General features: G+C 46.5%; 1 protein-coding gene across 1 annotated transcript in view; it reads right to left on the minus strand.

The window, feature by feature from the left end:
* The window catches only part of DTNB (dystrobrevin beta), a 375,219-nt gene that overhangs the window by 11,357 nt on the left and 351,770 nt on the right, over positions 1 to 12,092 (minus strand). The gene's annotated exons all lie outside the window — the stretch shown is intronic.

The following is a 12,092-nucleotide window of genomic DNA, read 5'->3' on the forward strand; positions in this document are numbered from 1 at the left end:
AATGACTTCCATTTTCACATTCACCCCAGCAGGGGGCAGTGCCTGCACTTGCCTATAGGACTGTGTCTGGCCACGTGTAACATGATATACAAAGACCATCGGTCCTCTTGTGCACCTGTGCAGCCACTGTTGAGCCGTCAAAGAGACTCAGAGTTATATAACCCAAACAACGGGACACTGGGGAATAGGTCAGACACAGAAAGAAAATGGAGACTTACCTGTTGGGTCACAGTTGTTCTTCGAGATGTGGGTGCAGATGTGTATTCTGCTCAGGTGTGTACTGCCTTGTGCACTGCGAGCTGGAGACTTTTTACCACTGCTTGAGACAGTGCATATGCCTTATACCTCCTCATGGCCCTTCCTGAGGCTACATTAAGGTGGTTCCACCCTAACCACGCTCAGTAGTGCTCCAACAAACTCGAGTCTCTGGGCAGGAATCAGTGCAGACTTTCCTCTGTTCAGGATAAGATGAAGGTGATTGAACAGGTGGATGATATAGTCAATGGATGGCAATGGACCTGACTGTGAGAGAACCCCTGGACCAGCCAACCATCATGGTAAGGGAAGACATGTATCCCGTTCCTCCTAGAGAAGGCCACCACACATTTGGTGATGACAGGCCAAAGGGGAGTACCATGTACTGATGATGACAAGTCTGAGGAATTTCCTGAGGCAGGGTAACACAGCTATACTGAAATATGTGTCTAAAAGAACAAGGGCAGCCAACCAACCATTGCCATCTAGAGAACGGAGGATTGAAGCTAGGGTAAGCAGGCGCAATCTCACTTGCTTGATGAACTTGTTGAGAGCCCAGGGATCCAGAACAGTCTCAGTTCCACTCTTGTGTTTGGAGATCAGGAAAAAGATTGGGGGAACTTACTCTGTGCCCCCAAGGTGAGGAGAGCTTGACCCTCCTGAAGGAGCACAGACTCATGAGATGGGTCCCTGAAAAGGGACAGAGAAGGAGGGTAGGGAGGAGGGGTGGAAATGAATGGGACTGAATATCCCAGACCCATAGTACTTAGGACCCACTTGTCTAAAGATATTTGTTCCTATGGGCTGAGGAAGTGGGATAATCTGTCCTCACACTTAGAAGGGATGTGTAGATCATTGTTGGTTGCTATGCTGTCCTCGAAAAACAAGTCCAAAGAGTTGTGTCCCTACAGGAAGTTGAGAGCATGGTGTGTTAGTGGTAATGTTAGATGACCTTCTTTTCTGAAGCCTCTCTCTACTCCAAGAAGCACAGTATCATCTGGGAGGACAGAAGAGCTGTCCATGAAAATAATCTGAATATTGCTGCAGGGGCTTGTACTAACGCTTCTTGGAGGCTGGAAGATAAACCCCCAGGGAGCGGAGAGTCACTCATGAATCTTTAAAAGAGAAACACCTCATCTGGCTTGTCAGGAAATACAAACTGTCCATCAAAAGACAGAATTTCAGTGGTTTGCTGGATATCTGGTGCTATCCCGGAATTAAATAACCAAGATGCCCTCCTCTTGATGATGGCAGTGGTCATCGCTCTGGAAGAATCACACATTATGTTGACAGTAGATTGTAGTGAGGTCTTTTGCCACAAGCAAGCGCTTTGTCAAGAAAGCTTTGAACTTCTCTCTTGAGTTGTCTGGCAATTTGTCCATGAATTTAGACATCACCTTCCACTGAAAGAGCTTGCTGGTTGTTATTCTCTCCTGGAGTGAAGCAGTAGCACACATTTTCTACCTAATGCGTCCAGTCTTTCAGGTTCTTTTTCTTTTGGGGTAGAATTAAATCTTCCTTATGGTGTCCTCGCATTAACCACAATTAATGAGTTTGGGTTTTGGTGTGAAATAGACACACTCCAGCTTCTGGGAAGGGACATAATATTGCTTTTCTGTTTGCTTGGCTATTGGGGCTAGTGATGCTGACGTGTGCCACAAAGATTTAGCTGTTGATAAGAGGGCATATGTGAGGACCTGGGGACTAGAACCCAGGCCTGCAGAGGCACAACCAGTGGAGACTAGGGGCCGCAGGAAGTACTGCTCACGAGACCCAGAGTGACAGTCCTTGTGGCCCTCTGATTGGCCAAGAGCCCCAATTTAATCCCAGTGGTTGCCCCAGGAAGGTATCTAGCTAAGTACACAGACTTTGCCCTGCTGCAACACCAGACTTTGCCTTGTCTCCTGATCTCTGGTCTCTGATGCCAGCCTGACTTCAACCCTGACTCCTGATTCTAGCCCAGTACTGCCTCTGGTCTCCAATGGCAGCCTGACTCTGACCCCAACTCCTGCCTCTCCCCAGTTCTAACTCACTACTGCCTCTGGTCTCTGTCCGTGGCCTGACTCTGACCCCAACTCCTGCCTCTCGGTTCTGACCCAGTTCTGCCTCTGGTCTCTGACCCCGGCCTGAGTCTGACCCCGATTCCTGCTTCTCAATTCTAACCCGGTACTGCTGCTGATCTCCGGTGTCTGACCCTAGATTGACTCTGACCCCGACTCCTGCCTCTCGGTTCTAACCCAGTACTGCTCCTGGTCTCTAGTCTCTGACCCCAGCCTGGCTCTGACCCCGACTCCTGGCTCTCGGTTCTAACCCAGTACTGCCCCTGGTCTCTGGTCTCTGACCCCAGCCTGACTCTGACCCCAACTCCTGCCTCTCGGTTCTAACCTGGTACTACCTCTGATCTCTCGTCTCTGACTCAGGTTATGGGACTTGGCCTTGTAATTCCTCCAACTATTCCTTGGAGACTCCTAACTCTGGAGGGCGGACCTCAGCTCAGCTGTGACTGCTACAGGCAAGACAACCTACGCCCTGGGTCCCTTACAGCACCATTGATAGAGGGGGCAACACCACCCAGGGCTGAATCCTGGAGGATGTCTACCAATTTGTGAGTATTCTCTTGTACCAGCTCAGCTTAAATACCCAGAACTGCAGCCATTCTCCTGAGCAGTTCCTGGAAGAACTTGAAGTCCCCTGGAACTGGGGAGGCCAAAGTCAGGGCCACCAGATTGTCCCGGGAGGGTGTTGGCAGTGCTGCTGGAGCCAAAGGTGTCGCCTGTGGTACGGGTTTGTTCTCAGGCAGAAGGTTAACCACAGAGAATAGCCCAGGAGGAAGAACGTCGTCCTGGACTTCCACAACAGGCTGGTCCATGGCTTAGGCCATTCCCCAGGTAAGGGGATCTTACATCCAACGTATGCAGAGAACTGGATCTGTGTGAATGAGAAGCACCCCCAGGCTGGGATTATCAGCCTGGGGTACAACGGGAAGGCCAGTACATTGTGGCCCAGGCAGGTCTGTCTCTGCTACGGAAATGCCTCTTCTCTCAGTACCAGTGCTTACTCCCTGGGTGTTTGGATGGTGTATGTGATTGCATTCGCTGATGTGGGGAACGAGAAGAGTTTCAGGACACTGACCTGGAGTGAGAAGAACTGTCTGAATAATCACTAGGTGTGGTGGATGCCCAACCAGTAGGGCCTCTGGAAAACCTGACTTGTCCACTGTACAACACAGAAAAGGTAACATCGATACTCTGGTTGGCATCGTAGACAGCCTTGCATGGGGTCCGGGACAGAGGACGGATCCCCTATTGGTGCTGAGGGGTCAAGATTCAGACCCCACTCTGACGTAGCTACTGATGCGGAGGACGCCGGTACCAAGGCTGGTTTTGTAGACAGTGCTGTGAGAGAACGGGCGGAGCCTGCCTCTTCATTGGTCCTGGAGCTGAAGGCAATCTCTGCCCCAAAGCTGAAGACAATGAAGGGCCTGAGACAGCCTGGGGCACCGTCTCTTCACTGATATCCTGAGTTAGCAGGAATGCCAGGGCAGCTAGACAAAGCAAGTCTGAAGCTGCCAGGTAACCTTGTCAGGTCAATGGCACTGAGAGCGATGGTGCTGGAGTTTCTGTAGAGACCAGACTTGACAGCAGTCCCACGGATGGCTCTGGAGTCGCTGGCACAGCACTGGGATTCTTCCATCCTGATACTGGGCAGACACAGGTCTGTTCTGGGTACCAGTCTTGTTGACAGTGAGGTCCTGTCTCGATGAAGAGGAGAATAAATCCCTCCTCAGTTTCTGGCACTCCGGTCCATTTGATGAGTCCTCTTACGAGGGATCTGTGAAATAATGATGGACCTCTTTCCTGCCTCCATGACTGATCAAAGTCCCGGGGTCTGTCCCCAACACCCACAGAGGTAGAGGATACCAGTTAACTGAGTGGTTGGAACAGGGTCCTCGTGTCAAGGCAGGTCTCACAGCCTGTTCCAACAAAATGCTGCTTTAGATGAAGATCTCTTGCGGTCTGCATTCTTTTCTTAACAGAACAATAGATACTTCACTATTCCTTGATGCGGTTCTCACCGAGGCACAACAAGTTGCATATGTGGGGGTCACAGGTAGGGACAGGCAATGCCCAAAGCCTGGGTTACACTCCAGAACTATACAAACTAACTGTACCACTAAATACACAAATAAACTAACTAATCTAACAAACTATGGGTGCTAACTGCCAGAAACGATTTACACTATGAAATACCGAATCACCCGAGTGTGACTCAGCAGAGAAATCATGAGGAGATTCCAACATGGGGTGCTCCAACCGAAGCCGCAGGCAGTAAGAAGGAAATGAGAGGGTTTAGGGAAGTGCCACCTTCATATAGCCTCGAGAGGAGCCAGGAGGAGGCACAGAGCATGCGTGCCGCCCCGAGGGGTACTACAGTGGCAAAAAGTCTCCAATTTGCAGTGCACAAGATGCCAGCACACTGGAGTGGAATACAGGTCTGCACCCACTCCAAGCAAGAAGATCTGCTCTGAAGGAAAATCTGAAACAGTTTTATGGAGATCCAGGAGGAAGAAAACTTGATGTTAATGACTAAAGTTCTCAAAGCCTAATCATGTGGGGTGCCGAGAGACCTCAACACTCACGAAAGTCACTGGGGTGGCAGAGCTGTAACTGAGAACAGATTCTGTTCCAAGAAATACACTTCTCATTAGGTCTCTCAGTGACAGAAAGGAAGTGCATGCTGATGGAGCAAGTAGAGTCACAGAGTTTAATCACAGAATTTAAAGCCAGAAGGGGCCATCAGATTACAGCCCACAGGAAACTAGACTATTGTGTGTCTCCAGGAGAGAAGAGAAGAGACCAAAGAGCCCCAAATGCCAGATACCCCTGCAATGGCAGGGAAATGATTGAGCTATAGCTAGATATTATTGACAAGAGACCTGCACCCACATGCTGCAGAGGAAAGAAAAAAACCCCAAAGTTACTGGCAATCTGGTCTGGGGGAAAATTCTTTTCTGACCCCACATATGGTGATCATTTAGATCCTGAGCATGTGAGCAAGAACCAGCCACACAAGCACCTGAGAGGGAGAATGCTCCGTGCCACCTCACCCCTGACCACCCCATCCTGTGTTCCAACTTTAGCCGTATTACTTCAGAGAAAGACCAAAATCTTCCCCAGAATACATGGGGGGGTATCTCTTTCTGACCCCCTGCAGATGGCCAACTGAAGCCCTGAAGCATGAGGTTTTAGGAACATAGGACAAACTGGAATTGAGCAACAATGCTCACTTTATTTAACTCAGTTAAGATGAAGTGAATTTATGGGCCAGGCTAGTATTTATATTGAGGAGAATGTGGGCAGAAGGGCAAGTTCCTTCTCATTTGGGGGGGAGGGATCATATCTCTGTATATAGCATTTCTAGTAACATTATGTAAACAGATAATAGTTATTACAAGAAGTGATATTTCCCTTGACCCATGTTTTAAAATATATAAATAGAGTTTTGAAAGAGAAAAAAACACCTGTAATAGAAAGCACAACTTGAAAAGCTTGAGTAGTGTAAATTGGTTCTGACCAAAGGGGATCTTTAATAGAGAAGTAAAAGAAACTGACATTTTCTTCATTGTTCTGACTATGGCCAATTGATAAATATCACTTTGAGAAATCAGAAGTGCTTCTACCAATGGCCTTTTCCATGGTGCCCGACATGACAAGTGAAATATGTAATAGGATGATGGCAGAAATCACTGACTGAAATGAAACAATATTTTTAAAAATCACAAAGGTGAGCTGGGGCTCCAAGCAAGTTCCGAGTCTGGTGCTACACTTGTCTCTTGCTTCTCAAGCTAAGTGGGGCTGAGAAAGTTAGACAGCAGCCTGCTTAGTCCTTAGGATAAGGAGTATATGTTACCTTATGTTGCTTTTGAATGACCTATCTGGTCATCGCTCTAAGTGGTATCCAGTATTTCCTGGCCAGGGAAGATTGTGTCAACATGGAACTTTCCTAAGGGTAGGGAAAGGTGGACTGGGGGATAGTCACACTTTTTGTGAGAAGCCCATGCTTTATACTCAAATCTGTCTACTGAATATCTGCAGAAGCAATTCTTCCTTTCCCTTTTTGCTCTCCTCAGGGCACTGTTTTTTGAATGCAGACGAAGATGTTATAGGGTAAATAGATGCTAGGTACTGTAGCTCACACCTGTGACTCATAAAAACATCCCAAACATTATGTCTGCAACTATAGCTGGCAGGGAATCCAGGCCTGGAGGAGAGTTATGTTCTCCTAGTTTAACTCCTGACTAAGATGTTAAATCCCATTGAATCTCATCAGCTGAATATAATTCACGCTTTTCCTAACTTACACAAGTGAAATTATTTCAGATATTTTCAAGGGATCTGTCTTCTTTAGTATCTGCATATAATCAAATACAAGATAGTAATTAATTTTATCTTCAGTCCCCCATGCATTATAAATGCCTTACATAACAAGACTGAAATAACTATCAACAGCACAAACCTTGCTGTGTTTGTATTTGTCAAACGCTGTACAGATTTCAAAAGAGGCCTGGAGATCAGAAGTCCTGTATCCCTGACACAAGTCACTGTGGGCCAGGGTCTGATCTCAGATACATTAGTGTAAATCTGCAGTACTATGAAAAGCAAGAAATAAATTACTGCAGACATCTGTCTTTGGCTGAGAGTTTATTCACCATGTTTCAGCCTGAGGGGTGATTTACTGAAGAAACACAAGGTCCCTTAAGAGAAGGTTACTCACCTTGTGCAGTAACTGAGGTTCTTCGAGATGTGTGTCCCTGTGGGTGCTCCACTTCAGGTGATTGTGCGCCCCTGCACCTCTAGTCGGAGAATTTCAACAGCACTACCTGGTTGTGCTGCACATGCTCTCTCCCTGTCTCACGCCTGTAGCAACGATTAACTAGGGCTTTGCGGCTAACCCCCCGTCAGTTCCTTCTCTACCACAGAGGACCTTACTAGAACTCCACAGTACAGTGGAGGAGGGTGGGTAGCGGAGCAGCCACAAACGGCGCGTATCTCAAAGAACCTCAGTTACTGCGCAATATGAGTAACCTTCTTCTTCTTCAAGTGATGTCCCTGTGGGTGCTCCACTTCAAGTGGTTGTAGAACAGTGCCCCTCAGTGGAAAGGAGGGGCTTCAGAGCTGGGTCTGTGATCGGTGATAAGACCGTGTGGCCTAATAAAGCGTCGGATGTTGAGTCCTGCTCAATCGCGTAGTGTTGAAGGAATGTTACAGTAGAGCCTCACAGTTACAAACACCTTGGGAATGGAGGTTGTTCATAACGCTGAACAAAATGCTATGGTGGTTCTTTAAAAAGTTTGCCGCTGAACATTGCCTTCATACAGCTTTGAAACTTTACTATGCAGAAGAAAAATGCTGCTTTCCCTTTATATTTTTAGTGGTTTACATGTAACACAGTACTACACTGTAGTTGCATTTTTTTGAGGTCTCTGCTGCTGCCTGATTGTGTACTTCCTGTTCCAAATGAGGTGTGTGGTTGACTGGTCAGTTCGTAACTCCGGTGTTTGTAACTCTGAGGTTCTATTGTATGGGCTTATGCCCAAGTGGATGCTTTACATATGTCTGTAACAGGTACATTATTAAGGAAGGCTACCAATGTGGACAGCAAACTGGTAGAATGTGTTCTAACCCTCAGTGGGTGTTGTAGTTCATGTTGGCGGTAGCAGAGATAAATGCACTGTGAAATCCATCTGGAGAGTCTCCGCTTAGATATAGCGTCTCCTTTAGATCTCTCCGTAGTAGAAAGAAACAGCTTTGGTGCCTTCCTAAATGGTTTTGTCCATTCGAGATAAAAGCCTTGTGCCCTTCTGACATCCAGAGTATGGAATGCCTCTTCTGAGGTTTAGGGAAGAATGCAGGAAGATGGATAGGTTGGTTTAGGTGGAACAAAGAGGGTAGTTTAGGTAGAAACTTGGGATGTGGTCTTAGAATGACCTTGTTCTTGAAAAAGATTGTGTAAGGGGGGTATGCCAGAAGGGCGACAAGGAAGGCTATTTTCATTGAAAGGTGTATTAGAGAACATGTAACAAAGGGTTTGAACAGAGGTCCAGTAAGGGAATGAAGTACTAGATTAAGATCCCATGGAGGCATTGGGACTCTGAGTTCGGGATAGAGTTTCCAGACATCTTGTAGGAATCATTTTGTAATTGGATGGGCAAAGACTGAGAACCCATCCACTTTATGGTGAAAGGTTGTGATCGCTGCAAGGTGTACTCTGAGTGAGCTCGTTGAAAGAGCTGATATTTTTTAGCTGAAATATATAGTCCAGGAATAGCGGTAGAACGGAGGTGGTGGCTCTGATTCGTTTGTTCTTGTGGGGGTAGGTCAAATGTGTAGTCAATCATCTGCTGTTTAGCAAGATATCCTTCACCGCTTCTGAGCAAGGAAGCCATGCTCTCAGGTGGGAGTATCTTCAGGTTCAAGTGGAAGATCTGGCCTGCATCTTGTGACAGGAGGTGTGGAAGAAGTGGGAGGACAAGTGGGAGGACATAGAACATTCTGACCTCTGCTGTAGGTATGGAAACCAAGTTTGTCTTGGCCTTTTGGGGGCTATCAGGATGACCCTGCATTGGTTGGTCTTGATCTTTTGTATGACCCTGGACAACAACGGGGTAGGAGGGAAAGTGTAAAGAAGAGGTGCATCCCATCTGAGGAGGAAGGTGTCGCCTCTGGATCCCGGTCCCAAGCCTGCTCTGGAGCAAAATGTTGGACATTTGCTCTTCTGACTCGTGGCAAATAGATCTATTGTGGGGAATCCCCATTGTTGGAATATGTCCTGTGTCACCAAGGTTTACTCCCCACTCGTGATCGTGGGAAAACTTTCTGCTTAACATGTCTGCCGCGGCATTCTGATATCCTGGTAGGTAGGTGGCCGATAAGATGATGTTGTGTTGGATGCATCTGGTTCCACAGTCTTCAGTCCTAGGTGCAAAGGGAGTGTGACCTTGCTCCTCTCTGTTCGTTTGTATGGAACATGCAAACAATGTTGTCCATCAGGATCTGTACAGTTTTGTTTTTGATCACGGTCAGGAAGTGTGCACATGCACTGCAAACTGCTCGCAGTTCCCAGAATGTTTATGTGCAGTGCTGTTTCCGAAGGAGACCACCTGCCCTGTACTGTTAGGTTGTTTAAAATGGGAGCCCCAGCCCGCTAGGGAGGCATCTGTTGTAATTACCATTGTGGGGGAATCTGCAGAAACAGGACTCCTGCACACACACTGTGCGAATGGGTCCACCACTGTAGCAAGTCCTTGACCTTTGGTGGCATGTGGAGAGGCTTGCTCAAACTGTGTTTGTGTGGAATCTACACTGCCCTGTGCCACCCTTGCAGGCAATGTGCGTGCAATCTGACAAGTTTTGCAATATAGGTGGTTGCCGCTATGTGGCCTAATAGTTGGAGGCAAGTCTTGGCAGATGTTTGTGGCTGCTCACTGTAGTGTTGATCAGTGTGGGGAATCTGTGTAGTGGTAGTGAGGCGTTTGTCTCCAATGAGTTTAGGCTAGCCCCAATGAATTCTAGTTCTTGCACTGGTGTCACTGTAGATTTTTGAATGTTTATTTGGAGGCTGAGTTTTGTAAAGAGTAACACTGTCTTTTGTGTGGCTTCGATGGCTTCTTCCCAAGTGGGGCCTTGAGTAGACAGTCATCTAAATATGGGTATATCATGACCCTTTGTTTGTGTAGGTGGGCTGCGGCTACTGCTAGAACTTTGGAAAAAACTTGGGGAGCCATGGAGAGGCCAAAGGGCAGTACCATGTACTGATAATGATCTTGTCCCAGAACAAACTGGAGAAACTGCCTGTGTGATAGATGTATGGTGATGTGAAAGTATGCATAGAATCACAGAACTGGAAGGGACCTCGAGAGGTCACCTAGTCCAGTCCCCTGCACTCATGGCAGGACTAAGTATTATCTAGGCCACCCCTGACAGGTGTTTGTCTAACCTGCTCTTAAACATCGCCAATGATGGAGATTCCCACAACCTCCCTAGACAATTTATTCCAGTGCTTAACCACCCTGACAGATAGGAAGTTTTTCCTAATATCCAACCTAAACCTCCCTTGCTGCAATTTAAGCCCATTGCTTCTTGTCCTATTCTTAGAGATTAAGAACAACAAATTTTCTCCCTCCTCCTTGTAATAACCTTTTATGCACTTGAAAACTGCTATCCCCCCTCAGTCTTCTCTTCTCCAGATTAAACAAACCCAATTTTTTCAATCTTCCCTCACAGGTCATGTTTTTTAGACCTTTAATCATTTTTGTTGTTCTTCTCTGGACTTTCTCCAATTTGTCCACATATTTCCTTAAATGTGGCGCCCAGAACCGGACACAATACTCCAGTTGAGGCCTAATCAGTGAGGAGTACAGCTGAAGAATTACTTCTCATGTCTTACTTACAAGACTCCTGCTAAAACATCCCAGAATGATGTTTGCTTTTTCTGCAACAGCGTTACACTGTTGACTCATATTTAGCTTATGGTCCACTATGATCCCGAGATCCCTTTCCGCAGTATTCCTTCCTAAGCAGTAATTTCCCATTTTGTATGTGTGCAACTGATTGTTCCTTCCTAAATGGAGTACTTTGCATTTGTCCTTATTGAATTTCATTCTATTTACTTCTGACCATTTCTCCAGTTTGTCCAGATCATTTTGAATTTTCATCCTATCCTCCAAAGCACTTGCAACCCCTCCTAGCTTGGTATTGTCCGCAAACTTTAGAAGTGTACTCTCTATACCATTATCTAAATCACTGAGGAAGATATTGAACAGAACCGGACCCAAAACTGATCCCTTTGGACCCCCACTCATTATGCCCTTCCAGCATGACTGTGAACCACTGATAACTACTCTCTGGGAACAGTTTTCCAACCAGCTTTGCACCCACCTTACAGTAGCTCCATCTAGGTTGCATTTCCTAGTTTGTTTTTGAGAACGTAATGTGAGATAGTATCAAAAGCCTTTCTAAAGTCAAGATATACCACGTCTACCACTTTCTCCCATCCACAAGGCTTGTTACCCTGTCAAAGAAAGCTATCAGGTTGGTTTGACATGATTTGTTCTTGACTAATCCATGCTGACTGCTACTTATCATCTTATTATCCTCCAGATGTTTGCAAATCGATGGCTCAATTATTTGCTCCATTATCTTTCTGGGTACATCTTGCAGGTCGAAGGCAAAAAAACAGTGCTGAAATTATTGTTGCTAAAGTGACCATCCTGAACCATTATTCTGACAAACTTGTTAAGGTTTCTCAGGTGGAGAATGGGCCTCCAACCCCCAGTCTTCTTCTGGGTTAAAAAATAATGAGAATAAAACCCCTTCCCTCTTTGTTGTACCAGTAGTGGTTCTACCAGACCCAATTGCAGGAGATGGTCTACTTCCTGTCTCAGAAGGTGCTCATGAGAGGAGTCCCTCCAGAGGGATAGGGAGAGAGGGTGGGTAAGGGGAATGGAGGTGAACTGGATGGAATAGCCAGTGTTGATAATTTCCAGTACCCACTTGTCTGAAATAATAATTCACTCTGCTGGGTAGAATGGTGTTAAACATTTTGTAAATGGATGGGTTCATGGAAAGTGGTTTCAGCAACTGGAACTGGGGGAGGTCTGTTGAGCCCTCAACCAAACCTTCAAATTTGATGCCAGTTGTTGCAACATGGAAGGTTGAGATGGGGTTGGCCTATGTCTTGTGGGTCTTTGTCTCTGCCTCTGGGTTGTGTGTAGGTGTGCCAGTCTTGAACGTTGTTCTGAGTAATATCTGCCTTGTTTCCATTTTTGTGCAGGTGTA

The sequence above is a fragment of the Eretmochelys imbricata genome, chromosome 3, assembly GCF_965152235.1.
Source record: "Eretmochelys imbricata isolate rEreImb1 chromosome 3, rEreImb1.hap1, whole genome shotgun sequence".
Classification (NCBI taxonomy): domain Eukaryota; kingdom Metazoa; phylum Chordata; order Testudines; family Cheloniidae; genus Eretmochelys; species Eretmochelys imbricata.